A 27291-nucleotide genomic window follows, 5' to 3' on the forward strand; every position below is an offset into this window, starting at 1 on the left:
TACTTTTATTAATTTGAATTTTTTTACCTACGTGACTTTACCGAAAAAACCTAAGAATATGAATCCTTGCAGTCACGAAAGCTTCAAATCTAGAAGTACTGTTAGTAGCTCAGCTTATTGGAGAATATATTTAGTATACTGATGATACTATGTAGTTTATACTTTAGTTTTTTACGTGGTGGTTTAGTAACTGCAGCTACATACTATCAACATTCCTTCCCTTTGTTAATGCTACCCCCTATCCCCTCCCTTTGATGCTGCTAATCCTGCATAATGCACGGGCATAATATGACTTTGAATTCCCCCACCCACCTCCTACGCATTTCCCATAAATATGCTAAATTCCTCTTGATATGCAAATTATTTTGTCAAGGCGCTCTTCTTCCCCCTCCAACCCAGCTTTAATATACTCTCCAAACTTTGTGGTGTTTCATTCTTCGCCTGAGGACGGTTGGTTGCGTTGTGGCCGAAACGTCGTGAGAATTCTTTTATTATGTAAAATTTTTATTATTTTATTATTTCCCTTCTACGTGACTTTACCGAAAAAACCAAGAATATAAGAATATGATTTGTTCTTGTTGCTAAGTTTCGAACTTTTACCGATGTAAAAAAAAACGCCAGTTGTAACGTCCGTTTGCCCTGTTCTGTCTGCGTTTTATACCCCCCCTCCCCCCCGCCTTGCACCGGGTTTTTTTTTACATTTTATGGCTTATCTCCAGCTGCCTTCTTGTATGGCTTGGGTGATGGTGTTTTGTTACACCTTTTTTGTGCCCCATGCTACACCCCGATTGATTATTATTAAAGATCTATTGGCATAATTATTCTTAATATAAGTTTTTGAAAAAGGCCTATATATACAACAGGCTGCAAGCCGCTCCTGAATCTAGCTCAGCGGTCTGAGACTGCAAGTTGTTCCTGAGCCCAGGAGTCTTGACTGAGGCTGTAAGCTGCTCCGGCGTGAGGCCCGGAAGAGTTTCCAGAGTCAAGACCCAATTGTGCAGTTAGGTGACTTTTTTGGGGGAGTTGCGAGTGGGCTGGTTATTGTGATTGTTTAGTTGCGTTTTGTTTTATTAAAGTTTTATTGGTAAAAGTCGGTTCTTCATTTCGGTTCACCTGTGCTGAGGAATGGCGCACTAAGAGTGATGTGGAGTAGTGTACCATTGTGATGTTGTGCAGTGCCTTGCTAGAGTACAGTTCAGTGTAATTGGAGTTGTCGGTGTAGTTTAGTGGTGTAATTATCAAGTCAATTGGTATAGTGAGTGTGTATTAACGATGAGGCTGGTGGCGGGTGAGTGGTGAGTGATTTATACTGAATTCATCAGTTTAGGGTGTCTAAATGTCAGCAGAGTGGTGTGGTGTCTACCGAGTAGTGACGTGTCAGTTGTTTCTGGTGAGGTCAAGTGGATGACTGGTGAATGGTGTCATGGGAGTATTGGGGGTTGTTTCGTGAGCGTTAGATGTCAGGTGAGCATCCCGCACCTCCGATTAGCACAGTTACATATGTACGATGTAAATGCGCACTGATCTTGCATACTACGTTTTACTCTTTTAAGTATGTTGTAAGCTGACTCAGACTCAAGGATGGATCCAGAACATATGCAAGTAACCGGTATTTGGACCAAAGAACCCGAAACAGCACAATGTGTGTGCATGGGTAAAGTAGATCACCATGAGCTGTGAATTGTAGAGTGCATCGTTTGGGGTCCATTGAGGCGAGTATACATTGCTCAGTGAGATAAGACAGAGCGGATTTGTGCAGCATCTTGTAAAATAGTCAGCAAAGTTTATTTTTGTTTATAAATTCTAGATTTAATAGCCAATCTACAGTGTGGGAAAAAAGTATTTGATCCCCTGCTGATTTTGTACGTTTGCCCACTGACAAAAAAATTATCAGTCTATAATTTTAATGGTAGGTTTACTTGAACAGTGAGAGACAGAATAACAACAAACAAATCCAGAAAAACGCATGTCAAAAATGTTGAAAAATTTATTTGCATTTTAATGAGGGAAATAAGTATTTGACCCCTCTGCAAAACATGACTTAGTACTTGGTGGCAAAACCCTTGTTGGCAATCACAGAGGTCAGACGTTTCTTGTAGTTGGCCACCAGGTTTGCACACATCTCAGGAGGGATTTTGTCCCACTCCTCTTTGCAGATCTTTTCCAAGTCATTAAGGTTTCGAGGCTGACGTTTGGCAACTCGAAGCTTCAGCTCCCTCCACAGATTTTCTATGGGATTAAGGTCTGGAGACTGGCTAGGCCACTCCAGGACCTTAATGTGCTTCTTCTTGAGCCACTCCTTTGTTGCCTTGGCCGTGTGTTTTGGGTCATTGTCATGCTGGAATACCCATCCACGACCCATTTTCAATGCCCTGGCTGAGGGAAGGAGGTTCTCATCCAAGATTTGACGGTACATGGCCCCGTCCATCGTCCCTTTGATGCGGTGAAGTTGTCCTGTCCCCTTAGCAGAAAAACACCCCCAAAGCATAATGTTTCCACCTCCATGTTTGACGGTGGGGATGGTGTTCTTGGGGTCATAGGCAGCATTCCTACTCCTCCTCCAAACACGGCGAGTTGAGTTGATGCCAAAGAGCTCCATTTTGGTCTCATCTGGCCACAACATTTTCACCCAGTTGTCCTCTGAATCATTCAGATGTTCATTGGCAAACTTCAGACGGGCATGTATATGTGCTTTCTTGAGCAGGGGGACCTTGCGGGCGCTGCAGGATTTCAGTCCTTCACGGCGTAGTGTGTTACCAACTGTTTTCTTGGTGACTATGGTCCCAGCTGCCTTGAGATCATTGACAAGATCCTCCCGTGTAGTTCTGGGCTGATTCCTCACCGTTCTCATGATCATTGCAACTCCACGAGGTGAGATCTTGCATGGAGCTCCAGGCCGAGGGAGATTGACAGTTCTTTTGTGTTTTTTCCATTTGCGAATAATCGCACCAACTGTTGTCACCTTCTCACCAAGCTGCTTGGCGATGGTCTTGTAGCCCATTCCAGCCTTGTGTAGATCTACAATCTTGTCCCTGACATCCTTGGAGAGCTCTTTGGTCTTTGAGATTAAGAGCACTCCCTTTAAGAGTGTGCTCTTAATCTCAGATCGTTACCTGTATAAAAGACACCCGGGAGCCAGACATTTTTCTGATTGAAAGTGGGTCAAATACTTATTTCCCTCATTAAGATGCAAATCAATGTATAACATTTTTGACATGCGTTTTTCTGGATTTTGTTGTTGTTATTCTGTCTCTCACTGTTCAAATAAACCTACCATTAAAATTATAGACTGATCATTTCTTTGTCAGTGGGCAAACGTACAAAATTAGCAGGGGATCAAATACTTTTTTCCCTCACTGTAAGTCGTCTCATATCGAGGTCGTTATCATATAAAAATTTCCGCGTCCAAACTATCAGGTGAGCCGTAGCATTGAACACTGGCCGGAGTGAACATAGATGCACAGTGCTAGAACAGCAAAAGATGCTGTTGCAATCGTCCATGCGACTGATGATGAATGCATGGAGAAGTATCCTCTCTATCTCTTTAGTCAATGCACGATGCACGGTGTGCAATTGTCGAAGCTGATAAAATCATCGTCCAGTGAAAAGCCTGATGTGAGCAGCGAACATCAGGTGAGTAGTGTCCGGTGGGTGAGAGTGCGCAACAGAGGAGAGATGAAGTCAGTAGCAGAGAATAGTTGAGAGAAGTGGACTGAGCCGATGGAGACTATAACGCATCTGTAGGACAGGCTGCCCTCTCATTTTTTATAACGTAACTATAATTGTCATTTGGGGTTTCCTGAAGGTGGCCTCACACTGGGTTCACCCTTGTTCAATCATACACACATTGGTTTTCTATCACCCCCAATGCCCCCTACTCGCCTCTCATGTGAAAAACTCATGGAAAAATAACCTTCAAGGCTGCCAGGATAAAAACCCATGTGGAGAGGTTTGGTGGTGAGCACTATTTCACTGTGTGCGAGGGTGTTTGTGGGATGACGGGCATCCATCATCCCGCTGCTCCGGGCTTTTCGCCCTATTGCCGCACACCCTGCTGGCATCAGAAGGGCTCCCCAATCTGTTGTACCAGCCTCACTGCCGCCACCATAGGTGCTGTGTCCTTGCAGCCCGGCCGGCCGTGCTATATGTTATAGTAACAAAGATTGCTGTAACGAATTAGCGTTCGATGGGGTCGCGCTTAGCGAGATCTGCCTGGTATAACATACAGGCAGATCTCGCTAAGCGCGACCCCGTACAACGCTAATTCGTCAAAGCGCTCTTTGTCCTGGTTTTTTTTTTTACAAAAATGAAGAAATTCTAAAATTCCTTTGGAGTCAAAACGTGCAGGAAATGTGTCAGTTCATATGGACGCCTAAATGGCAAATCATTCACGTTCAAGTGACTTTGTTAGGGGCCAGCACCGGGCGGGCAATTAAATGTCGGGGGCGAGTTATGGGCAAGAGTGTCGCGGTACGGAAAGAGGAATGGAGATGGAGGTTTAAATTGAGGTGAAATTGAAAAATCAAGAGTGTACACACAAACACAAGAAATGGAGAGTGACTCAGAATCATTTAGCATAATATCAAGGGTGGAAATCATGTATATTTAGTTAAAGAGGGAGGGGTTGATCATTTAAGACACAGAAATGCAACTTCCATTAACTTTATTGTCGAACGTGGTTTTTCCCAATATGGCATTTTCCAAGAACTTTACCCATTTGTTCGACGATGTCTGCCTGTATGATTATACTCGGTGTTAAGCTAATCTTGAAGTTGAAATTTTGAAGTTTTGTTCACGTTACGATTAGAGTTTAATTGCAGTGATATGACAGAGTTCATTACATATAACATACTCCATGGGTTTCCAAACTCTAGTCCAATCATGACGACGTCATCCTCTTTAAAATAAAAAACTTCTGATGTGCATGCAAAGCAATTTATAAATGAATTAAGAATATTCATGAGTATAAATTTAGAATTGCAATTGGGAAGGTCGACTAGCTTGTTGGAATATTGGCTATGTTACTGTTGTACAAAAATCTGTGGTTTATATTGTATGATATGTTTAGATTAAATTTCCTACTTTTTTAAATTCGTATTCCTTAAATTGCCTACAAATGGAATACGCGATCTAACCCAAAAAAAACCTGTATTATGGATGATATTGGTCGCGAAAGCCTACGTGTTAAACCAAAACAAGTCAAGGATGAAATAAATCAAACTTTTTGGGAAAAAATATTGGTCAACAATTTTATTAATGATACAACATGTCATCATCAGATTGATTCGTACAATATCCAAGGTCTTCACAATCACGAATTCGATGCGACCAATTGAAAGCAATTACTGAATCGTTGCCCATCGGTGTGTCTAGTTGGCAGCCATGGTCTGGTCCATCCAGCTTCGCAGGGCGGTGACGCGCGCGTACACGGCCGGCATGCTGGTGGAGCACGAGCTGCTGCTCCACGACACGATCCCCACGAGGTTCCACACGCCGTTCTTCTCGCACACCAGGGGCCGCCAGAGTCGCCCTGGAGAAAAGACACGCAAGGTGCATAACCACAAGCATATCGGAATGAGCTTCGATATCGAGACAGAATAAAGTAAAATAAAACCGTCCTACCCATCTTTGATGACAATTGAGTTGTGTTGAGATACACTTCACTTATATGGTGGTGCAGGTCTGCAATCATTACAAATTTTTTTTTTTATAATGTATCTGCATTGTGCATGATAATAATGAGCTGTCACCAATTTACATTAGATGATGAAATACTAAATATATTGCCACTTAAAATTAAGTTATTGAGGTATATATCAAAGATCAATCCTATTAAATTGTCAACAACTACTTTCATCAATGGTTTACTTTCAAACATGTTACATTTTTAGAAGATAGTCCCATAAACCCCACAATCCCTCATACCTCCAATGATGATCGCCTACCTTCTGGTGTAGGCATTAAAACGCTGACTTCAGATACCACTTTAGCTATGTAATGGAAGGCCGTTAACGTTTACCATGCAGGAGCTGGCTCCAGCACCACCAGCGCAGATCATGACACTGGTGATAACGTTCACGGTGTCCCACTTCTACTGGCAGGTGGGGGTAGGCACAATGGGCAGAGCGGTCTGCTGCAGGATGGGAGGCATGTTGAAGGCTGTGAACGCACACATAGAAGAATGCCAAATAACATAATAATGGTTAGATCATCTCTTTAATAATATTTCTTAATAGCTATTTTGCACGAATTACCGTCTAAGTTGTATAGGCCTACGAGCTGTAGGAAGTCTGAATGAATACCCTGCACAAAGTAAATTGTGTTAATACAGGTAGGAACAATGTTTCACACTGCCCACCTGGGATTTTTTGTCTGTCTGTCTGTCTGATTGTCTGTCGTGCATAAATAAATATATAATACAAACAGCTCTTTGATTGGTGGAGACCTACTGCCGGGTACGGAGAGGGGAGGTGCCTAAGGGAGGAGGGTCACGGGAGGGGCCTAAGGAAGGGGGGGTGTCAGGAGAGGGGCCTGAGGGGGGGGGTCAGCGGAGGGGCCTGAGGGAGGGGGGTCAGGGGAGGGGCCTAAGGGGGGGGTCAGGGGAGGGGCCTAAGGATATGGGGGGGGTGGTCAGGGGAGGGACCTAAAGGAAGGGGGGTCAGGGGAGGGGCCTAAGGATATGGGGGGTGGTCAGGGGAGGGGCCTAAGGGAGGGGGGTCAGCTGAGGGGCCTGAGGGAGGGGGGTAAGGGGAGGTGCCTAAGCAAGGGGAGGGGCCGCTAGCTAAGGGGGTTGAGGATGTCGGGGAGGGTGGGGGGAAGGTAAACACGCCCACTCATCCGACTGCCCCCCCCCCCCCCAAACGCCGAGCGGGGCCGCCATTGGTAGAGGTGGGGTGGAAACACGCCCACTCATGCAATCCCCTCCCCACTGAACACCGAGCAACGCCGCGATTGGTTGACGATGTCGGGGAGGGTGGGGGGGAAGGGTAAACATGCCCACTCATCCAACTGCCCCCCCCCCTGAACGCCGCGCTGAGTGTGTGTGTGAGTCTGAGAGTGTGAGAGTGTGTGTGTGAGTCTGAGAGTGTTTGTGAGTCTGAGAGTGAATGTGTGTGTGAGTCTGAGCGTGTGAGAGTGAGTGTGTGTGTGTGAGTAAGAGAGTGTGTGTGTGTCTGAGAGTGTGAGTGTGTGTGTGTGAGATTGTGAGTGTGTGTGAGTCTGAGACTGTGAGTGTGTGTGTGTGTCTGAGAGTGTGAGAATGAGTGCGTGTGTGTGAGTCTGAGAGTGAGTGTGTGAGTCTGAGAGTGAGTGTATGTGTGTGTGAGTCTTAGTTACCTACAGTGTTATACAGGTAGTGTGTGTGTGAGTCTGAGAGTGAGTGCGTGTGTGTGAGTCTGAGAGTGTGTGTGTGTGAGTCTGAGACTGTGAGAGTGAGTGTGTGTGTGTGAGTCTGAGACTGTGAGAGTGAGTGTGTGTGTGTGAGTCTGAGAGTGTGAGAGTGAGTGTCTGTGAGTCTGAGAATGTGAGGGTGTGTGAGAGTGTGTGTGTGAGTCTGAGAGTGAGTGTGTGTGTGAGTCTGAGAGTGTGAGAGTGTGTGTGTGTGTGTGAGTCTGAGAGTGTGATTGTGTGTGTGTGAGATTGTGAGTGTGTGTGAGTCTGAGACTGTGAGTGTGTGTGTGTGTCTGAGAGTGTGAGAATGAGTGAGTGTGTGTGAGTCTGAGAGTGAGTGTGTGTGAGTCTGAGAGTGAGTGTATGTGTGTGTGAGTCTTAGTTACCTACAGTGTTATACAGGTAGTGTGTGTGTGAGTGAGAGTGAGTGCGTGTGTGTGAGTCTGAGAGTGTGTGTGTGTGAGTCTGAGACTGAGAGTGAGTGTGTGTGTGTGAGTCTGAGACAGTGAGAGTGAGTGTGTGTGTGAGTCTGAGAGTGAGTGTGTGAGTCTGAGAGTGAGTGTATGTGTGTGTGAGTCTTAGTTACCTACAGTGTTATACAGGTAGTGTGTGTGTGAGTCTGAGAGTGAGTGCGTGTGTGTGAGTCTGAGAGTGTGTGTGTGTGAGTCTGAGACTGTGAGAGTGAGTGTGTGTGTGTGAGTCTGAGACTGTGAGAGTGAGTGTGTGTGTGTGAGTCTGAGAGTGTGAGAGTGAGTGTCTGTGAGTCTGAGAATGTGAGAGTGTGTGAGAGTGTGTGTGTGAGTCTGAGAGTGAGTGTGTGTGTGAGTCTGAGAGTGTGAGAGTGTGTGTGTGTGTGTGAGTCTGAGAGTGTGATTGTGTGTGTGTGAGATTGTGAGTGTGTGTGAGTCTGAGACTGTGAGTGTGTGTGTGTGTCTGAGAGTGTGAGAATGAGTGAGTGTGTGTGAGTCTGAGAGTGAGTGTGTGTGAGTCTGAGAGTGAGTGTATGTGTGTGTGAGTCTTAGTTACCTACAGTGTTATACAGGTAGTGTGTGTGTGAGTGAGAGTGAGTGCGTGTGTGTGAGTCTGAGAGTGTGTGTGTGTGAGTCTGAGACTGAGAGTGAGTGTGTGTGTGTGAGTCTGAGACAGTGAGAGTGAGTGTGTGTGTGAGTCTGAGAGTGTGAGAGTGAGTGTCTGTGAGTCTGAGAATGTGAGAGTGTGTGAGAGTGTGTGTGTGAGTCTGAGAGTGAGTGTATGTGTGTGTGAGTCTTAGTTACATAGAGTGTTATACAGGTAGGAACAACAGGTTCCACACTGCCCACCAGGGATTATGTGTCTGTCTGTCGTGCATATCCGGAATTCCGCCCACCCATGCGCCTCCCCACCGAACACCGATCTACGCCGCGATTGGTTGACGATGTCGGGAGGGTGGGGGGAAGGGTAAACATGCCCACTCATCCAACTGCCCCCCCCCCCCCCCTGAACGACTCGCTGGCCAACCAAGTTCCTACCTGCCCACTCCGAAGGAACGTGTTTATTGGTCTTTAATGCTCACCGGAAGAGTGGACCTTGCCCCAGCCGGAGGTGACACACATCATGTTATCAGCGAAGACATCCGAGGCGGCGGGTAGGCAGACGGGAGAGACACGGTCCACGATCTGAGCGGGCTGAGCCAGCTTCAGCAACATGATGTCGTTGTTGATGTTGTAGGAGTCCCACTGCTGGTGAGTGATGGCCTGTGTGTGCAAACAGAACGAGATGTTATAATACCTTAAACTCACTACATTTGTTAAATTCAGGGTACCTGATCAACACAATTGGTCTCAGTTGAACTTCATACATTGCAATGTCTAGGTAGTTTCAGGGAATATTCATGAGGTCAATTCATGGCTCGCAAGTTTACCTTAGAGACGACAAGAGACTGGATGTTCTCGGCGTTGGAGTTCCTGTCGTGCTCGCCCAGGACGACGCGGTCACGGGATGGGCTGCGGACACATTTAAGAAAACCGAACATTCACTGATTGATAAAGATATTCTTCCTCGTTTTAAAGTGGTCAACAATGAGCGGTGCTATGCTGGTGCAGTGACTCCTGCATGCGCTTACTTGAACGCGCAGTGGGCAGCGGTCACCACCCACGAGGGGTCAATGAGGGAGCCACCGCAATAGTGCCATGTGGTGGAATCCTGTAGTGGCAAGACGCGACAGAATTGGTGTCGTGTCGCACTCTGGGACACGCGTAGCACACCTCACATACCAAACAGCAGTTCGGCCGGGCCGACTTTCACTTGTGTTGTGGACACTGCGATACGGTTCATGTCAATGTCGACTCACGATATTCTAACTAGGAGCACTCACCTGCAGGGACACCTGCCAGGGCCAGGAGCCTGACTCCACATCCTCGCCATTGACGATGCGAGAGTAGCCGGTGATGACCGGCTTGATGGCCGGGACACCGCACCCTGTGATGTGTAAAGAACACGGTGATTGGTCGTTAACATTACAGAATGCTCCTTGCATGAATTTCCTACAAAGTTAGCACTTTATATAGTGAAGGTAATAGACAGAGTGTGGAGGAACTCGGTAAAGCAACGTCTTGGTGGGGCATTTCATCCGGCAGTGGATAGATTATGGCAGATGATGATTACAGGGTGTCCATGGATACAAAATTACATAATTATAATAAGTACTGTTAGCAAGATGGATAAAAACTACAGTGTACATAGACTTGATGGTTAAAAAATGTTAACTTTAAAGATTCATCCTCATCTTTAAATGAATGCATGAAGTGCGCAGTGTTATTTACTGAAAGTTGGGAAACTAAAGACAGAATGAAGGAAGCTTATATTAAAATTAATTGTCATAGGCGTTAAATCTTACAAATGCTAAACGTAGTATGCATGCCTTTATAGCATGTACTAGTTATACTTTTGCAACTGCATGCAGTACGTGGGCCTTCTAAGTATTAAGATAACTGAATTATGTAAAAGTACCAATATTGAGGACTGCAATGCCATACACAATAGGTATTTCTTATTTGTAATATCCAAAATCTTACCTATAAACGTAATTTTTTGTCTGTCTGTGTGTCTGTCTGTGTGTCTGTCTGTGTGTGGACAAAACATGCGAAGGATTTAGCCAGGTACCAACGCTATTCTGATGTTGCATCTGTCAACTTTATAGTAGTTTACTTAACCATTTAGTACTCTTTATTATGATGAATTATTTCCTTACGCCGATGAGCGCGCGCCAAACACGCATTTGCACATGCGCAACAAAGCTGACCGGGGGTTGTTCCTAGCAAAGTACACGCCTTCGTTGGGATGAGGGGAAAATGTTTGTTTCGCGTTAAAAAGTGTCATGTCCTCTTATCCCCTCCCCCCACCCCAATGTGTGCACTTACTACTATAGGGTCGGTAGATACTAATATTATAGGGCTTGGATAGTATTTTTGTAGAGCGGGCCGGGGGATGGTGGGGGAGGGCGAGGGTAGCGGCTCAGCCTCAGCCTGCCAAGGTGCCACCTCGGCCGGCTGGACAATCTAGGCGAGGCCGGGGGCTCTGCACGGGACTAGGCCTCATGACGTCACTCTGTCAAGTTAGTAGTTTGTGCTATCGAGTCAATATATACTGCTATAAAGGCAGCATGTACTACCACAGTCAGTATGCACTGCTGTAATCATAGCAGGTACCACCACAGTCAGTATGCACTGCTATAGTGAAAGCAGGTACCACCACAGTCAGTATGCACCACTTTAGTTAAAAGCAGGAACCACCAAAGTCGGTATGCACTGCTGTCGTCATAGTAGGTTCCACCACAGTCAGTATGCACGGCTGCAGTGATAGTAGGTACCACCAAAGTCGGTATGCACTGCTGTAGTGATAGCAGGTACCAACCAATCTGGGTTCCGAAAAAAATATAGCACCACATCTGCTGCATTAGACTCTCTAAATCACATTTACATTAGCATTGATAATAAGCAGTACTGCGCCAGTCTTTTTCTTGACTTGTCCAAAGACTTTGATACAGTCAACCACAACACTCTGCTTATTAAACTAAGTTCCCTCTGTTTCTCCAAACACGCAATGGAATGCTTAAAAAATTGCCTCTCTTCTCACACACAAACTGTATTCATAGATGGTTGGAGGTCAACAGTGTTAAGGGAACAAAAGGGGTTCCACAGGGTTCCATCCGAGGCCCCCTCTTGTTCTCTCTTCATGTAAATGACTTGGGTAAATCTGTTTGCAAATTACACGATACTGATTACTTCTGGGCGCTCTCTGGATGATGTGATTGCTAAGCTCCAGGGTAATTTTAACAAACTACAACATCAGCTAGTTTCTCTTAAACTAGTCCTGAATATCTCCAAAACCAAGGTGATATGCTTTTCACCAGGACTAAAGCAGGAAGTAATTTTTCCTCAATTAGATTCCTTAAATAATTATCAAATAGAGCAAGTCAAGTTCTATAAGTATCTTTGGGTCATCTTTGATTCAAAACTGAATTTTCAAGATCACATTAATTTTATTGGTAAAAACACAAAATAAAAAATTGGTTTTCTGTAGCAACACAAGCATTGCTTCCCCCCTATGTTCCGTTTGGAATTGATAAAAGCTACCATACTTCCTCTACTTGATTACTGTGACATCGTATATAAATCAGCCCCAGTACTGTACTGAAAACACGTTCCTTCGGAGTGGGCAGGTAGGAACTTGGTTGGACAGCGAGGCGTTCAGGGGGGGGGCAGTTGGATGAGTGGGCATGTTTACCCTTCCCCCCACCCTCCCCGACATCGTCAACCAATTACGGCGTAGCTCGGTGTTCGGTGGGGAGGTGCATGGGTGGGCGGAATTCCGGATATGCACGACAGACACACAAATAATCCCTGGTGGGCAGTGTGGAACCTGTTGTTCCTACCTGTATAACACTCTAGGTAACTAAGACTCACACACACATACACTCACTCTCACACACTCAGACTCACACACACACACACTCACTCTCAGACTCACACACACACTCACCCTCACACTGTCAGACTCACACACACACACTCACTCTCACACTCTCAGACTCACACACACACTCACTATCACACTCTCAGACTCACACACACACACTCTCAGACTCACACACACGGACTCACTCTCAGACTCACACACACACACTCACTCTCAGACTCGCACACAACAACAACAACCGCCATTCGCCACTAAGTGGCGGTGACGTCACCACGACGCTTGTGCCAGGTCATGTGCACCTTGAGGCCACGTGAAGTGTCGAACGCTCGCTGGCAGGAGGTCACGGGGCAGACCCAGGTGCCACGGGTCGACTGACTGAGATTACCGAGATGACTGGTTGATGCACCACCTGTGCCCCCTACTGTGCCAACTTGCTGTGCTTTAGCCATCCGGCGCTCGGCTCGTTGTTGTGAGCGTAGCTCCTCCGCCCTCCATTGTTGCTGGAGGGCGACTGCCTCCAACTGCCCAGTAGTAGCGTCCTTCACGAGCCTCCTCCACAGAGGCCGATCTTGGCACCGCTGGTACCAGTCATCGGCAAGTCCACTCAGCTCCACGTCCTCCTGTACCACATCACTCCATCTCTTCTCTAGCCTTGTGCCGCGCCCATTTAGCCCCCTCGATCCGGCCGAACAAAGCTGTTTCGGCATGCGGTGGCTGGGCATGAGGGCTACATGACCCAGCCAACGCAGCCTTGCCTGCCGGAGGAGCTCACCGATGGGACTTTTCCCAGATCTTTCAAGGATTTGTGAGCTCCGAACACAATCCAGCCTGGTTAAACCCAGGATGGATCGTAGGCAGGCCAGCCTAAATGTTTCCAACCGGCGAAGATGCTCCATTAGGGGGGTCCACGTTTCGCAAGCGTAGAGAAGGGAGGGAATGACTGTGGCCGAGAAGACTTGAAGCTTCGTGCGGAGCAACAGACCAGGTAGCTTCCACACAGCGTTACGCAACCGATGAAAAGATATTGCCACTCGACTGATTCGGAGTGAGACCTCTGCTGTTAAACTGGAGCCGTTCATTAGCACACTGCCCAGGTATGGGAAACTCTCCACTCTCTCCACTACTGTCCCATCACCGATTGAGAGTTGTGGGGGTGGAGTGTCCGATGGTACAAAATACCCAGGCAGGTGCTTAGTTTTGGTGGGGCTGATGGTAAGGCCCCACCTCTTAGTGGCACACTCCAGTCTCAGCAGCAGCGTCTCCAACTCCTCCTCTGAATGAGCAGCTATTACCAAATCATCGGCATACATAACGTGGTTGACCAATAGGGAGCCATCCCTTGATCGCACCCGGGCATCGATCAGCCTCCCATTATATCTGTACCAAATGGAGATTCCCCCGGTCCCAGCTATTGAAGACTTCTCAAACTACGTGGTCAAAATAGATGTTAAATAATGTGGGAGCCAGAAAACATCTGTCTTGCCTCACGGCAGATGTGGAGCGTACGTTCACAGGACGTTCCTGTTTTTTTATGCTAATTTTGGTCACGTGACCAGGAAGTGACGATGTTAGATTTTCAGTGAACAACGCGGGCATCTACCATCTTACTGATAATTCAAGATGGCGGCACGCATCGCATCTTAGTGAGACCACAGTCGCACTTGTCCATTGTGGGAGCTTAAGAAGCATTGTTTGTAAGTTTGTTTATATTCCTATAATATTGGCAATGCTGTTGTAATGTTGGAATGACCGTTATAGTGATGTAAATGCCTTTATGGTGCCGTTAAGTTGTTGTAGTAAATACGAGGCCTAGTTAGTAATGAAGCCTGCAACTTACCTTATTGTGGATGTTACTTGTGATTTAGTAGGTCGAGTCAGACTTGTGCCCAGGTGGCTATGTTGCGATCCTGAGAGTAAAGATGACGAAGTATCTCATCCACAGTTTAGTGTTATGTGTAATGCTGTACTTTTGGGGTGCAGTGGGATGAATACACGATGTGCCTGTAAGCAACGCACCGGCATGTGCTTTTGTCTAGTTGTTCAGTGGTAATGTAGGAGCCTGGTCCGTCCAGGATCTATTGTTATCTAAGACAATGTTCTGATGCTGTGGTGTTCATTGTGTTGGTGTTTCCGGATTATAACAGATGCTGTATCTGTGTTTTCTCACCAGTTTTAACTTGTTATAATCAATAAATGACGATTGGAGTTGGACGTTCATCCTGGTTCTGAGGGTTTATTGAACGCAAGGTTATCTACTCGACTAGCGGTGCAACGCAGCGCACAGCGAAGCCGAGATAGTAAAAATACTTCTTGATGCTTGTGTAATGTAGTAACTCGGCGGGAGACGACTTCACGGGTAACACACTCTTTATTTTACCAAACTCGTTCACAGGTGACTAACACCTACTTTGTATCTCGGGTGACAACCACCCACTTAGTATCTCGGGTGACAAACACCCACTTCGTATCTCGGGTGACAAACACCCACTTAGCTACCCTGGCGACTAACGCCCACTGAGCTACTCGGGTGACCAACACCCACTTAGCTACTCGGCGACTAACGCCCACTGAGCTACTCGGGTGACCAACACCCACTTAGCTACTCGGCGACTAACGCCCCTGAGCTACTCGGGTGACCAACACCCACTTAGCTACCCTGGCGACTAACGCCCACTGAGCTACTCGGGTGACCAACACCCACTTAGCTACTCGGCGACTAACGCCCCTGAGCTACTCGGGACACTCCCTGCCCGGGGTGTCCGTCTTGACTGTGGGTCCCCAGCCCGACCCACGTGGGCGTCGGACCCTGGGTCCCACAGTCTCGCCTCCGAGCCACACAGGGCCCCGGTCCCTACAAGGACCGCGGGACTAGGGGTCTCGGGGCACTAGGTCTTCAGCTCCGTCTTCTGGTCTTCAACTGGGTAACTTCTCCCCGAGTGCTCTCGCGCGTCCCCCTTTATGCCCCACCTGCGGACGTCGCTGCGAGCACCCATCCTATTCGACCAATCACTGGGCGCTGGCTACGATCCTGTTTTCCCACATCTCAGCGTGCCTCACCACCCACGCCGCGCCGCCCCGTCAGCTGTCACTCCCGGCGCGCGCGTCCACACCACGCCCACAACGCGTGCCCAACCCCGCACCCCGCGCCGCCCCGGGATCCATCACTGTCACAGTCGGCGCACGTCAACACCACCACTACATCACCCCCTACCACATAGCTCGCAGCCGACCCGGCTGCTATAAAAATATACAAACCCCCATGTGTGCCCCGTAACATAACACAACAACTAACGTAACAACACAACACGACGCGAACACTACCATCAACCAATGCCACCGCGACAATAGAACAATATATACAATCCGGCGAGTGACAATAGCAATGTGTATGCAGAAAGAAAAATAAATGGAAAAAAAAAAAATTCTTATTTTTTCCTCGACTCGTGCAGCGTCCCCTTCTTTCCGAGCGTCCCTACAACGGGACATTACCGCGGCAGAGGGGAACACCGGGCGAGCTCGGTGTTGAGAAAAAAACGTCTTCATGAAAATTGTTGTGCCCTAGCCCGAGTCCGCCTTGCCGGTCCGTCGTACGGCACCAGACGCGGTTGAACGTCCGGTGGTGCCGGCGGTTCAGGAAGACATCGGCCAGGCATCGAGGACCCGTGCGTGCCGCGGGGTTCAGGCTCCCGACGGTCAGCAGCCGTCAAGCCCGAGGCACCTGTGGGTGGGTCAGGTGGAGACACGTGAGGATCAGCCTGCGACACCTCCCTCCCCGAGTCGACGGTCACATCACACGCCCGGTCGTTACGGCACAGAACGGGGTCACACGGTGCCGCATAGGGTTTCAGTCGGGAGGGGTGCACGTACCAACGGCGTTTTTCCCATTTAATCTGTATACTCTGGGGTCGTGCAACCCGCACAATTTCCACCGGTCCCCTCCAAGGTCTCAACAACTTGGGGGACGTAGCCAACGGTGCATGTGGACAATGCAGCCAGGCCTTATCGCCTGGTTTCCAATCATGCGTATGCACCCTCCGCCCATGCAATCTCTCGTTCGCAATTTGCCGAGACCGCGAATTCAACCTCGCCGCCTCCCGCGCTTCAGTCAATTTGGCGATATTAAATTTGATGTGGTCTGCCAATTTTGATTTTGCACGTGGCTGGGAAATCCCCAGTTGGACGTCCATGGCCGGATCGGCCTCCCGCCCATACATAAGAAAAAATGGGGAAAACCCCGTCGCCGCATGAGGGGCCATTCGATAGGCCGCGAGTACCCCCAGCACCTGTAAGTCCCAATCAACCTGATCGTCGCAGACCTGTTGGCACAACATAGACGTAATCGTCCTGTTCAGACGCTCAACCATCCCGTCAGTCTGCGGGTGGTAGGGGGAAGTACGCACTTTCTTTGTACCCAACAGGTCGCACACCTCGCGCAACAAAACGCTCGAAAAATTCTTTCCTTGATCCGTCAGCAAGCGTTCGGGGGCGCCCTTGTCCAAAACATAACCCTGGACGAAGGCGTCCGCCACCGCTGCAGCCGACTGGTTGGCGAGTGGCCATGCCATGGGCCATCGGGTGAAGTATTCTACGCCAACCAGCAGGAACCTATTTCCCCTTGGTGTAGCAGGAAAGGGCCCCAAGATGTCCAACGCAACTAATTCGTTTATGCGCGAAACTTGAATGGATTGCAGCGTGGATTAGCTGCCAATGGTGGCGGTTTTCTTTTGGCGCACCCTACGCATCCCTTAAGAATATTCGCCACGTCGTTACCCATCCCCGGCCAATAATAGTCTCGCTGGATTAGGGCGAGCGTTTTGTGAAAACCCAGATGCATGAGCCGTTCATGAGCTGCCAGAACGACCCTACCCCGCATAGCAACAGGCACAACGAGCACGTGACGCCGGGACATGTTGTCCCACTTCATCAAAAGGCCCTGTCTGCACACCGAGGAACCGACCCGCGCATCCCCTACCTCGGGAGCGCCAACTTTTCGACGTAGCGTAAGTAGGGAGCTGTCGGACATTTGGAGACGGCCCCACTCAATGAGGGGCAACGACAACAGCGAATCCCTCCCCGTGGGGGCGTCGACTCCCGGGGTGTCAGTGGCGGCGAGCGCAACTCCCGGGGTGCCGGCGACCGGGGGTTTGCACCGCGCCGATCCCAACAAACATGTGCAGTCCGTGCACGGTGGCAACCGCGACTAGGCGTCCGCAACTAGGCGTCCGCATTTGAGTGTCGCAATCCCTTGCGGTAAATCGTCGTGAATTGGTAGTCCTGAAGGACCTCCAACCATCGGGACAATTGGCCCGATGGCTGTGCCACGCGCATAGCGTATTGTAGAGCCGCATGGTCCGTACGGACCATAAAATGACGGCCGTAAAGATACGGCCTGAATTGCTGTGTAAAAAACACAATCGCGAACAATTCACGACGAGTTACGCAATAGCGTTGTTCGGCGGGGGAAAGAACTCTACTACCGTAGGCGACCACCCGTTCAACCCCCCCGACCAACTGTGAAAGCACCCCCCCGATACCCGTGTTGCTGGCATCTGTGTCAAGCAAAAACGGTTGTGTGAAATCGGGGTAACACAAGGGGGGAGCCTGCACCAAGGCGTCACGAAGGGAGCAGAACGCAGCCTCCTCTTCCGCCCCCCAGTGAAACCGCACACCCTTAGCCGTCAAAGCGTGCAGGGGCCTGGCTATGGTGGCAAACTGCTTGACAAAACGACGGTAATAGGATGCGAAACCAATGAAACTGCGAACCTCCGTGACCGAGGTTGGCGTTGGCCATGAGCTGACGCAGTGCGTCTTAGCAGGGTCCGTCGAGATCCCTGAACGACTCACGATATGGCCCAAATACCTGACCGATTCCCGAAGCAGAAAGCATTTAGCCGGTTTAAATTTAAGCTTAGCGGAACGCATCCTGAGCAACACCGCTCTCAATCGCTGGAGGTGCTCCTCAAAAGTCCGACTGAAGACGATGATATCGTCGAGATAAATCAAACAGGTATCCCATTGGAGGCCCGACAAAACCAATTCCATGAGTCTCTGGAACGTGGCGGGAGCGGAATGTAAGCCCATGGGCAACCGGTTGAATTCAAATAGGCCACCAGGTGTCCGGAAAGCGGTTTTAGGTTTAGACTCGTTATCGAGTGGCAATTGCCAAAATCCGGAAAGCAGATCGAGTGTGGAAAAAAACTGTGCTCCCGCCAAGGCATCCAGCGACTCATCCATCCTGGGGAGCGGATACGCATCCGCCATCGAGATTTTGTTTAAGCGGCGGAAATCGACACAAAACCGCAAGGACCCGTCCTGTTTTTTTACTAGGACAATAGGAGCACCCCACGGACTAGAAGAGGGCGAAATGATATCGGCCGCCAACATATCATTAACCGCCGATTGCACATGCTCCTTCTCGGCTGGGCTGAGCCGGAAGGGATTCTGACGAATAGGGGCCGCGTCCCCTGTAGCTATGTGGTGGCGCAACAGGTCAGTGCAGCCGATATCGTACTTATGTTTGCTGAACACGTCAGCAAACTCGAGTAGCAAACCCCTCAATGCTCCCAATTGCACCTTGGACAAGTTAGCCGAACCGGCACACAACGAGTCCAACCACTCAGTCCCCTCATCACTTGGAGGATGCGACTCGACAGTGAAATCTGCTTGAGCCACGAGCCGTTCCTCAACGGGTAGCGGCGCGGCGTGAGCCAGCACCGTTCCCTGCGCAATTACGGCCGGCCGCGAGCCCGTATTCAGGACCATTACGAACGGCTCACTGTCCCCTCTCACCATGGTTTGAGCAACCGCTAAGTCGAGGCCCCTTCTGGCCCTGTTAGACGGCCCCAACAGCACCCCCTGTGCCTCCGCACCCACCTCGAGTGGTTTCCTCAACCGAAGGGGTACCAACATTTGCGATCCCGGGGGCACCCGTACAGTGTGAGTTGCCAGCGCCTGCACCGTCGCACAAACCGTGCGTATTTTGGTAGGGCTCGTCAAGAACGCAACCCGCCGACCTGACGGAAGCTCAATGCAGGCCTGATCTATAAGAATTTTGATGGGCATTTTGGACAAAAAGTCCGTACCTAGCAAACAGGGAACGGCCAGCGATGATGATACAAAAATAGGGCCCGCCAATTTGATGTCACCAATGCAAATAGTCGCCCGAATCTGGCCGATGATCCCCAGGGATCCCCCATTCGCCGCATAAAATGGCACGTCTACTGGCAGAAGGGGTCTACTTTGGACGGGAAGAATGTTATAAATAAGGTCCGAGATGATAGTGGCCGACGCACCCGTGTCCACAAGCACCCGGACCTCAACCCCGTCAATAAACCCCGTCACCACGGACGACCTGGCCGACGCAGCCACTATCCTGTGGGCCAATTCGGACCACTCGACTGCTTGCGGGCCGTGTACGGACCCCCCTCGCCGAAGTGAACCCCCGGCACCCAGCCGCGAACCCCCCACCGCCAAGCGGCGACCCGAATGTGCCGTGTTTGTGGACCGAACATGTGAGGTGCCGCGACTTGCCGGGTTTTGTTGGGATGACTTGTGGCCCTGGTCGTCGTCCCGACGTGGTCCTGTGGCGCGCTGACGCGGGGCCCGGCACCCGGCTGCGACGTGACCCCGAAGGCCGCAGTTGTAGCAGACGACGAGGGACGTCGTAGGTTTCGGTTGCTCCAGCTTGCGGGATGAACGTGTGGGCGAACGACCTCCCGTTCTCCACTCCCCCGGACGCGATGCAGCGAAGGCCTGCTCCTGATCCGCAGCTGGCTGAGGTTCGGCGATCGTGGCGGCCAGTGCCGCGTTCCCCGCCCATTTGCAGACGACCCCCGGCTTGCGTTTGAGGACCTCGTACGCGTGAATGCTCGTGGCGATCGCCAGGGAGCAGATATCCATTTCGTCCGCCACATTGATGGGGACCCCCAACTCGTGGGCCAACGCCAGCAGCTGCTCCGTCACCATGGCGTCCTTCCCCTCCTTATCCATGCGGGGAAAAGCTGCGTCCGCCAAGGCGAGCAGTGCCGTGCGATAGGCGAGCGTCGTTTCTCCAGCCACCTTCCACCGATCGTAGAACTGGTGGCGACACGTTGAGGGCGGTCCGAACACCTTCGCCATCAGGTGTAGTGCGGCCTGGAGCGTAGAGCGGGACGACCTTGCAGCAGATGTGAAGGCTGCAAGCGCGTCGTCGTCGAGCATCGCTGGCAACGCACGCAGGGCAGTGGTGTCGGACCACCCCGACATCTCCTGATGAGCGAGGAACCTTCGTTGGAAGGCTCCCCAGTCGCCCCCATCCGCCTTGAACGCCGACAGCGCGGGCAATCTTTGCTGGAGGACCCGATCGTCGTCGACGTCGGAGAGATTTTTCCGCGCTCCGCTGTAGTTGTGTAAAATGTCGGCTCGGTTGTCAGGCGCAAAATGGAGAGCTCCGGCGCGCGCTGATGACGTGGGCTGCGCTGAGCGGAGGTCTCCGGCCACGTGGTGTCCGTGTTTCCCGCCAATCGATGGCGGCCCCTCAAAAACGGCGGCAACTTCCAGACTTTTGGCGCGAAGCGCCTTTTGGCGGGATCCCTCCAATGTCGCTTTCTCCACCAACCCCGCAGCCGTTTTTCCGCTCGCCGGAACGGAGATGTCCGCCAAGACAGCGGCGGCGGCGAGTAGCAACTCCGCCAACCGGGAGTGCTCGTCTTGGAGGCTGGTGTCGGAGGCGAGCGGAGCGTCGGCCATCACCGCGAAGTGCTGCATCGGCGGCAACTCCTCGTCCTCTCCTCCCGAGGTTGGTGTCCCCGGTACGCCGTCGTCGTCCCGACCTCGCTCGTGGGTACGGGTAGTCTTCCTCGTGTCCATACTTCTTGAAGACAGGTTTACTTCTGACGCCAGTTGTAATGTAGTAACTCGGCGGGAGACGACTTCACGGGTAACACACTCTTTATTTTACCAAACTCGTTCACAGGTGACTAACACCTACTTTGTATCTCGGGTGACAACCACCCACTTAGTATCTCGGGTGACAAACACCCACTTCGTATTTCGGGTGACAAACACCCACTTAGCTACCCTGGCGACTAACGCCCACTGAGCAACTCAGGTGACCAACACCCACTGAGCTACTCGGCGACTAACGCCCACTGAGCTACTCGGGTGACCAACACCCACTTAGCTACTCGGCGACTAACGCCCCTGAGCTACTCGGGTGACCAACACCCACTTAGCTACCCTGGCGACTAACGCCCACTGAGCTACTCGGGTGACCAACACCCACTTAGCTACTCGGCGACTAACGCCCCTGAGCTACTCGGGACACTCCCTGCCCGGGGTGTCCGTCTTGACTGTGGGTCCCCAGCCCGACCCACGTGGGCGTCGGACCCTGGGTCCCACAGTCTCGCCTCCGAGCCACACAGGGCCCCGGTCCCTACAAGGACGGCGGGACTAGGGGTCTCGGGGCACTAGGTCTTCAGCTCCGTCTTCTGGTCTTCAACTGGGTAACTTCTCCCCGAGTGCTCTCGCGCGTCCCCCTTTATACCCCACCTGCGGACGTCGCTGCGAGCACCCATCCTATTCGACCAATCACTGGGCGCTGGCTACGATCCTGTTTTCCCACATCTCAGCGTGCCTCACCACCCACGCCGCGCCGCCCCGTCAGCTGTCACTCCCGGCGCGCGCGTCCACACCACGCCCACAACGCGTGCCCAACCCCGCACCCCGCGCCGCCCCGTGATCCATCACTGTCACAGTCGGCGCACGTCAACACCACCACTACACTTGCAACCAGCCCTGCAGCTAGCCCTGCAGCCAGCCCTGCAGCCAGCCCTGCAGCCAGCTCTGCAACCAGCCCTGCAGCCAGCTCTGCAGCCAGCTCTGCAGTCAGTCTGCAGCAAGCAAGGAGCTCTGCAACGAGTCTACATTAAAATCGTGCTGCAAGCATCGCAGCATGGAAAGCCACAGTTCAGCAGGGAGAGATGCTGAAGAAGGTGAACCAAGCAATCCAGGACCTCCCATCCTGCCTCAAGAGGACCAAGGGAGTTCAAGGCCCCAGAGGGAGGTCAGGTTGACACAAAGGGCCTTGGAAAGCTATGATGCTGAGAAACAGGACCTTGATGCCAGGATACAACGGGCATGGGACCGGGTTGAAGCTTATTTATCTGAAGCTTCAAACGCCTCAGACACAGTGGCCTCAATTCAGCGGGCGATCCAGCGAGTGAAGGTGAGCAGCTCAAGCTACAAGCTCCTGGCAAATAAATACATCTCCCTCCTGATGAAGGTGAAAACAGATGAGGGCATTGAGGGAGTGCGTATGCAAGAGCACTTCCTTGAACTGCTCGATGAAAATGTGCAGGCAGTGATACAAGAGGCAATGGACCGTGTGGAGGGCTTAAGAGAGGCAGGATCTCAGCACTCTGTCTCATCCAGGTCCACCACAAGATCTAAAGACTCAGCACACTCAAATACATCATCTACTAGTATGGCAGCAGCTCAGGCACGCGCAGCAGCAGAAGCAGCAAACGCCCGTATTGCCTACATGGCTGAAGAGGAAGCCATGCTAATTGAAAAGGCTCGCATACAAGAAGAAGAGAGTACATTAGCAGCTACTGCCGCACGGAAGAAAGCAGAGCTTGAAGAGCAAGAGAGTATATTAGTGGCTACTGCCACACGGAAGAAAATTGAGCTGGATGCTAAGTTAAGTACCCTACAACTCAAAAAGGAAGCAGCTGCTGCAAGGGCCCAGGCACAGGTGCTCGAGGCAGCAGCCAACCTAGATAAGGAAGAGAATTGGAGTGAGTTTGGCACTCAGATACCTGTCAAGGACCGTGATCAACTCACCAGAAAAATATTTTGGACTGGTCTGAACAATGCATCAATGCTCCTCCACCAAACGATAATGAACAAAGGGTGGACGTTCAGGCATCGCCATCTCCACACCGAATGAACATGAATGCTGACTACGGGAATGGTGGAAATGCATATCCTGCCCTGAGAGTTAGTCGCCGACTCAGCGTCGCGCACGTGGGTCAGACGTGGGTGCACCAAGTCAGACCCACATTCCAGACAGTCACATAAGGGGATCCAACCAACGTGATCGAAACCCTTTGGGCCCACAGTCCAATGCCATCGCGAATGACGGCATGCAAGGTAATACAGCCAATAAAGCCACCTCACAAGCGCCAGTATGGACACACCCTGGATCAGCAGGACTAGGGGACTTTGCTAGGTACCTGGCTCACCGCGAACTAATCAACACAGGACTCGTTAAGTTTGATGACCACTCTGAGAACTATCGAGCCTGGAGATCTACCTTCAGGAATGCAATCCGAAATGCAGACATCTCTGCAAGTGAAGGACTGGACCTGTTGGTGAAATGGTTAGTAAATGAATCTGCAGAGTACGCAAAGAACATTGACGACCCTGCCTCAAGCCTGCATGCGGTGTGGGAGAGGCTCGAGGAGTGCTATGGTAGCCCAGAAACTATTGAGAACGCTCTCTTCAAGAAGTTGCAGAACTTTCCAAAAATCTCTGGTAGGGACAATAAAAGGTTACGAGAGCTTGGAGATCTTTTGATGGAGCTTGAATCAGCCCAGGCTGATCCCTACTTACCAGGTCTCATTTTCTTGAATACCTACCATGGAGTGAACCCCATCGTAGAGAAATTGCCATTTGACGTGCAGGAAAAATGGAGAACAGCGGGTTCAAGATACAAGTCAGAGCATCAGGTTGCATTCCCCCCATTCTCTTTTTTCTCAAAGTTTATCTGCAACTTGGCTAAGACTAGAAATGACCCGAGTTTCATGTTTGGCACCACGTGGATTTCCAGTCCAGATCTCCCAAAAATGGAAAGAGCAATGGCGAAACAAGGAACAGCGAGAGTGCCAATTTCCGTACACAAGACTGAGGTCTCTCCTACGACATTCGCAAACTCCGTCCAGGCAACCACCACACAGAAAATATAGAGGATCCAGAGAAGCAATGCCCATTGCATGATAAACCTCACTCCCTCCAGAAATGCCGTGAGTTCAGGAGGAAGCCATTGGAAGAGCGGACGAACATGCTGAAAGAATTTGGAGTGTGCTTCAAATGCTGTGCTTCGACAAACCACCTTGCAAGGAATTGCAAGGCAGATATCAAGTGCGAGGAATGTGGCAGCGACAAACACGCAACTGCTCTGCACACATTTTACTCCAGACCCAGTGGCACTAAGGCTTCCGATCCCGAAGCAGAGCACGGCGGGGAGCAAGGCGAGACTGCCGCACTCACTTCGTCAATCACAACCAAATGCACAGAAGTCTGTGGAGAAGGCTTCAAAGGAAGATCTTGCTCAAAGATATGCCTCGTCCGAGTCTATCCCAAAGGACATCCTGAAAGGGCAGTGAGGACGTACGCCATTATGGACGACCAGAGCAACAGGTCTTTGGCAAGGTCAGAGTTCTTTGATCAGCTAAGTGTAGGTGGGAATTCCTTTCCATACACGCTCAGAACATGCTCAGGACTGATGGAGACAGCGGGAAGAAGAGCGAGTGGCCTCATGGTGGAAACCATAGATAGCACCATGAAGCTAGCCCTTCCTACGGTGACAGAGTGCAATGACTAGCCCTTCCTACGGTGACAGAGTGCAATGAGATACCGGACGACGGGAGTGAGATTCCCACGCCCGAAGTTGCACGTCACCACCCACACCTGAAACCCCTAGCAGAGTTCATCCCGCCATTGGATTACGTGGCACAGATTTTACTTCTGCTCGGCAGGGACATGCTGAGAGTCCACAAGGTTCGCGATCAACGCAATGGACCTCACGACGCTCCCTACGCCCAGAGACTCGATCTAGGATGGGTCATCATAGGTGACGTTTGTCTCGATGGAACACACAAACCAGACCACATTAGCACATTCAGAACGAGTGTGCTCATAAATGGACGCACGTCGCTCTTCAAACCGTGCCCCAACCACTTCATGCTGGAAGAGAAACTCAAAGAGAGAAGTCAAGGCTGTACCGTGCAGACTTACAAAGAAACCACCACAACTTCGCACGTACATCCACCATCTTCGCTGAATTTTGTTCCTCCACGTTTCTTCAAGCCAGTCCTCACTGACAAGAGGAAGCCAAAGACGAAGCCGCTGCTCGTCGCTCTGCTGGTGGTCGTGGCGGTGGTTGCTGCGGCCGTAGCCTCTTCGTTCCTAGACCCGGAGCTGTCGTCCGAGTGGGAATCCTGGAAGGAGTTCCACGGCAAGGCCCCACAACCGGACCATACCATCCCAAGGCTTGAGCTGTGTGGAGCGGTTCTTGCTACAGAGGTGGCGGAACTGATCTTAGACGAATTTGACGTCAAACTGGACGCGGTCAAGTTCTACACGGACAGTAAGGTCGTACTAGGCTACATAAACAACCAAACCAGAAGGTTCTACACCTACATCAGCAACCGTGTGGAGCGCATCAGGAGATCGACGCAGCCGGAGCAATGGAATTACGTTCCAACTAACCAGAATCCAGCAGATCTCGCAACTAGGTCCGTCCCTGCATCTCTGCTGAATCAAACCATCTGGCTGACGGGTCCAGCGTTCCTGTTACGACGTGACGGTGGCCCATGTACTACCAAGGAGACCTTTGGACTCATAGAGCCCGAGTCCGACAAGGAGATTCGTCCTCAAGTGACAACTTTCGTAACAAATGTGCGACCAAGAAGTCCACTGAGTCCACACCATTTTGAACATTTCTCGAAATGGACGACGCTCGTGCGAGCGATAGCACATTTAACGCATATCGCAGACTGCTTCCATCGCCCGATGAGAGGCACCACTGGTAGCTGCAATGGATGGCATCACTGCACAGTGCCACGCACTGAAGACGAGCTTTCCAGAGCAAGGAAATCAATCTTCCGCTGTGTGCAACAGGCAGCTTATGCAAGTGAGATCAAGGCCATCAACAAGGGAGAAGACCTTCCTAGGGTCAGCACCCTCAGGAAGTTAAACCCCAGGATGGATAAAGACGACTTGCTCAGGATCGGTGGTCGGCTAGGGAATGCCAAATTAGATGAGAATGAACGAAACCCCCTCATAATCCCAAGCCAGAGCCACATCGCAATTTTACTTGTGCGTCACTACCACGAGAAGGTCAAGCACCAAGGTCGGCACTTCACAGAAGGAGCAATCCGATCTGCAGGGCTGTGGATCGTTGGAGCAAAGAGGTGCATCGCCAGCACAATCCACGAGTTTATCCGGTGTCGTAAGCTTCGTGGAAAACAGGAAGAACAGAAAATGGCAGACCTCCCAGCCGATCGACTCAGTGTGGAACCTCCCTTCACCTCTGTAGGGATCGACGTGTTCGGACCATGGACAGTCATCTCCCGCCGCACCAGAGGAGGGCTCGCGAACAGCAAACGTTGGGCAGTGCTGTTCACCTGTATGAGTATACGAGCAGTGCACATCGAAGTCATCGAGTCCATGGACTCTTCGAGCTTTATAAATGCACTCCGGAGATTCTTCGCCATCAGAGGGCCAGCCAAGCAACTCCGTTCTGATTGTGGAACCAATTTCACTGGAGCATGTAAAGAGCTTAAGATCAATACGGAGAATATCGAAGATGATTCTGTCAGGAAATACCTTAGTGACCAAGGCTGCACATGGATCTTCAATCCTCCCCACTCTTTGCATATGGGTGGAGCTTGGGAACGCATGATCGGGATTGCTCGACGCATTCTCGACTCCATGCTATGTGATGTCGGGTCCACACGGCTTTCTCACGAGGTCTTAACCACTCTCATGGCCGAGGTCTCAGCCATAATTAATTCAAGACCCCTGATCCCCGTCTCAACCGACCCGGAGTCACCATTCATCTTGACTCCTGCTACACTTCTTACGCAGAAGACAGACGTGCTCACAGCACCTACCGAGGAGGCCAGCACTGCAGACCTCTACAGACGTCAATGGAGACAAGTGCAGAGCTTTGCAAACACGTTC

General features: G+C 50.7%; 1 pseudogene across 1 annotated transcript in view; it reads right to left on the reverse strand.

Moving 5' to 3' along the window:
* Nucleotides 1–5073: 5073 nt before the first annotated feature.
* LOC144723387 (chymotrypsinogen B-like) overlaps nt 5074–27291 on the reverse strand; it is a 33042-nt pseudogene continuing 10824 nt past the window's right edge. The window contains exons 2-7 of the transcript XR_013586157.1: nt 9743–9846; nt 9491–9570; nt 9290–9371; nt 8942–9122; nt 6020–6159; nt 5074–5530 (exon numbers count right to left, since the gene is read on the reverse strand). The product of XR_013586157.1 is annotated as a chymotrypsinogen B-like (transcript). The remainder of the gene's footprint in view (nt 5531–6019; nt 6160–8941; nt 9123–9289; nt 9372–9490; nt 9571–9742; nt 9847–27291) is intronic.

Source organism: Lampetra planeri, chromosome 17, assembly GCF_965212315.1.
Source record: "Lampetra planeri chromosome 17, kcLamPlan1.2.h2, whole genome shotgun sequence".
Taxonomy (NCBI): Eukaryota; Metazoa; Chordata; class Hyperoartia; order Petromyzontiformes; family Petromyzontidae; genus Lampetra; species Lampetra planeri.